The 4,303-nt window shown below is 40.1% G+C and overlaps 1 long non-coding RNA gene across 1 annotated transcript; it reads left to right on the plus strand.

The window, feature by feature from the left end:
* The first annotated feature begins 12 nt into the window (after positions 1-12).
* LOC104909743 lies at positions 13-4,103 on the plus strand. The gene is made up of 3 exons (XR_792565.2): positions 13-497; positions 731-790; positions 3,515-4,103. It is a non-coding gene; the product is annotated as an uncharacterized LOC104909743 (long non-coding RNA).
* Positions 4,104-4,303: the final 200 nt, after the last annotated feature.

Raw genomic sequence — 4,303 nt, forward strand, 5'->3', positions numbered from 1 at the left:
TTTGTTGTTGTTGATTTTTTTTTTCCGAAGCCCAAAATAAATTACTTCAAACAAAAGGCAGGATGGATTTTTGTATTAAAACATTTTCAGCATGAAATAAAAGTTTGTGAATCCACCGGAGCTTAGAAACTACAAAGTGAGAAGGCTGCTTCAGCTGATGCTCTTGCATCAAGATTGCACAACCCAACCAATGGATTCATAGGCCCACAGACACAATGCACTGTGCCTGTGCCCCCTGCTCCTCACCCTTCATCCACCGCCATGCTCCTGCAGAGCCCCCAGCTGCTTTACCTGTGGGAGCTGTGGCCTCCCGCCTGCTGGGGTGTGAGAACAGATCATATTTACGTTGTCACGGGCAACGGACTATAGGACACAGGTCTTCCGGTGTACCGACAATGGCATGCAGGTGAGCTGTGAGATTAAGGAAACGTGCAGATCCAAGCTGCTGTCTTCAACATCCTCATTTCAAGAAAAGGAACTGGAAGCTTCAAAACAAGGTAACAGCCAGCATGTCAAAGATACAGGGCTGTGGAGACCCTGGGGAATGCCAAGGATGGTAACAAAAACACAGTCCTGTGTTTTCCTCCACCATCAGAGATGGTGCTAGGCGCTCACTCATAGTGCTATATTCAAGTAAAAGAATCACCTTTGCTTCAGGTTTGAGAAAAGGGAGGGGAACAGAGACTGATGGAACTCACAGCTATATTCCCTTCTTCTTGTGTGATCCTAGGAAGCAGGAGAAGCTTTACTGTCAAAACTGAGCCATATGTGAAGCAGCTTGCAACAGCAGGTGAGAAAAAACAATCAAAGCTAAATGGCTTCTGAGGGAGATGAGATAAAACATTTTGGGGAAACAGCTAGAGCCTCTGTTTTCAGATAGAACAATCCCACTGAGATAAACTTTAATCAGATTAATTTGACAACATATGGTTTGTGAGGAGACTTCCTCTTTTAAGCAATAAGTTTATGGTGGGACTCATGCCTTATTCAGTAGGATGGTACTGGATGTGGAGCAGACCAGAACATCACTGTTTTGGGCAGACTGCTGAGCCCAAGAAATAATTGTAAGGAATACTGTAAGAACCTAGTTGTTGCCACTCTCACTCGGAACACTATGTGGTGGTCTTGGATTATTTTATGGGAGCATATAGGTGCGAAAAGCAGGTAGGTATTTTCATTCCTTGCTGTTAATATCATATTTTGGCTTGATTGAAAAAGAAGAATTTTTATTGCAGTTACCATTACTTCCTAACTACAAAGAGGCAAAAGGAATTTAGGTGACTAATAGTTAAATGTGGCAACATACAATCTGTAGGTTCCTGTTTGCCACAGCACATAGCCCTGTGCCATTCTCCCACAATCACCTGCAATATATGGGGAAAGATAGATACCTCAATGGTATCCATAACTACCAGCTTACTCAACACCTCTCCACCCAAACCCAACCAACGAGAACATGTTGAACCCATACAGGCAGTACTGTTGTCTGTGGAAGGGGAAAGAACAATTGCCATGTTGGAGTGTTTGTTAGAGACCCTTTGCCTCCTTGCTGGGCTTTTGCCTTTTGCAAGAAGTGTTTTCAAACCACCTTTGCTACAGAGCACTGTGAGTTGCTAAATTCTCAGTTCAGCAGGGCAGCAAGTTGTTTTTGTTACAGTGAGAAACTCTCTTCTGGGTCCCTTAGTTTCTTCCTTTACATTTCACTCCCTACTTCTGTCCCAATTGGATGGGAAGGTATATAAGGCTACCCCTTCCTTCCCTTTTATACAAAAGTCTATTCATCCTTTGCAGACGCAGTAAAACCAGACTAGCTCACATCTCCAGAGAGGGGATGAAAACTCTCAGTTCTGTGGCTTTCTTGACAGTGTCCTGGCAGTCAGCACACTGAATTTTTTGAGCATGGGCATCACGTGTAATACTGATAAAGCACTATCTGATAATGCTTACAGACTGAATTGCCATTTGAGCCAGGAGTGAAGGAACATGAGAGCACGCATGAAATCAGCTCTCATCAGGACAGTGTAGGGCAGAAATATGAAAAAAACAGATTCAAATGTAGAAGCTTGGGAAATTTACATATTAAAAAAAAACAACAAAAATACACAGTTGGTTCTGGACTTAGGCTGGATTGGCTAAACAGGAGAAAGCTTTATAGGCACCCTAACTACAGCATTTTGTACCAGACCTCACAATCAAGCATAAGAGCCAAATCAAAATGAAGACTTTAAGTTACAGGATTAACAGATGCTCTGATCCAACACTTGTTCTTAACCTGCTCTATTAAGAGTATAGCATTACTAACAACTTACAGGAATTACTAAAGCAGGGGAGGTGATGAAAGGACCTAGATTGCTCAGCAGGTCAGTAGCAGGACCCAGTTTCTGTTTTCTTCCCTGTAATAGCTCCTGTGCCTTACTGCCCTCTAACCAAACTGTATTTTAAGATCTTCCATCTGTTTTAAGGAGAAAAACAATTTAATGTTGCTGTTCTGCTTGTAATAACATTTCAACTTGATGTAAAGCATTTATGAATTCAAAGAATTGAACAGAATTTTCTCAAGAAAATCCTATCAGTATAAAGTAGTTTTGCTTAACAGATCTGGTGCTGGCATGTTTTAGTTAAAACACATCTTCCTAAGTGTGATTATCCTGAAATTAGGAAGCATGGACTCTTATGTCCTAAAAAACCATTATTGGTTGCCCACACAAAATCAACGGTCTCAGTAAGAGGCAGGTTTGAATTTCTAGTTTCTGAATATAGGAAGTGTTATCCAAATTTTCCAAGCATGGTTGGAATAATCTTGCAGCATCTCTGGTGATTTGTTTGCAGTTTTACTCCTGGGGTTTTTTCTAACTGGAAACACAGAGTGACTTACTTCTGAGAACTTACAGGCCATGCATTCAATATAGCAGATAAAAGAAAGCATACCACTTTCTGAACCACTTTGTATAGGTTTAAAATGAAGAGGATCATTTTCTTTGTCAATTCTAAGATCTGTAGGAGGAAAAGTAATCATATGGTATTACTGACAGTAGCTTCTGTTTCGTTGTGCATGACTGTGAATAGGCAGTTTATTCCCAGTTAGAATTCCTGAAACACTGGCATTCCTGCACTATCATGCTCCAGGAAGAGCAGCCAAGGATCTGTTGAGTTCCAGTTCTGCTTGAACTGAGAGCTCCTCCCTAAATACCCACACTGAGCTTAATGAAAACCCGACAAATTCAGGTCACAGTGGACGAGCGTTTTCTTTCAAAGCACTGTTGACATTCTCCAGGTCTCTTTTGTTTCTTTTGAAGGGGATATACATGGTAAAAGAGCTCAAAGCTCGTTCCTCATTTTTTGTTGTTCCTTAAATGAGAAGTTTCTGCCAAGTTCAATTAATGTGTTTTTCCAGTAAGTGTGAGTTTCTGCTAAGAAATGGTTAGGTGAATTCAGGCCTGGAAATAAATGCTGTTAAGTGATCCAATAGTTACATGCTGGAAGACCCTTATCTTTGCATTTATTTTTTTTTCAGGCTGCATCCACAATTGTTCCTTGAGGTTACATGACACTCTGCTTGACCATGATGGAGTTGTACAGGGACATACTAGATGAACACAGTTTAAACATGCATGTGATCAAGCAAGGAAAATCTACAATAATCGTCTCTGTAACTGAAATCCACAGTGAATTATTGATTTCATTAGTGAAAATAAATAATAGAAAAAGCAATAAGAATTTGCTCAAACTGTTGAATGAGAACAATCACATCACAAAGCATTGTTTAAAAATGTATTAAGTGACAATAGATGTTCACAATGTACTGGATTTGTAAAGATTATTCTACACATGTAAATCCAGCCGTGTTTGTCCAAGACTTGAAGCAAATGGAAACTAGGGGCAACACAGCTTTTACGTCTCAAAATGAAATAATGATCTTAATGCATATGATAAGAAAGGAAAGAGGAAGGGAGTTCCCCTGCACAGGTAATCTCTATTTTACCTTGATATCTTTCTTTGTGCTATTTTATTTGGAGTTTGATTAGAAGCAGAGCTCAGTGCCATGTATTTCAAATAACCCCCTGCAAGACTGAATTATTTCTACAGGGACCAGCTTTTCTTTTTTTTTTAAGCATCAAACCAGAGATGTATAAAGACAGTGTTGACAAAAAGAGTGGGTCAAATAATGTTGACCAGCTTAGTTCATGTGCTTCACAAATGGAATGCAGATGTGTGCCTACAGCAGGTGTGAGTAATAAAGGGAGGTGAAGGCAAAAAAGTCTCCACTGGATGATAGAGAGAAAAAATCTACATCACTGACACT

Source organism: Meleagris gallopavo, chromosome 2, assembly GCF_000146605.3.
Source record: "Meleagris gallopavo isolate NT-WF06-2002-E0010 breed Aviagen turkey brand Nicholas breeding stock chromosome 2, Turkey_5.1, whole genome shotgun sequence".
NCBI classification, from domain to species: Eukaryota; Metazoa; Chordata; class Aves; order Galliformes; family Phasianidae; genus Meleagris; species Meleagris gallopavo.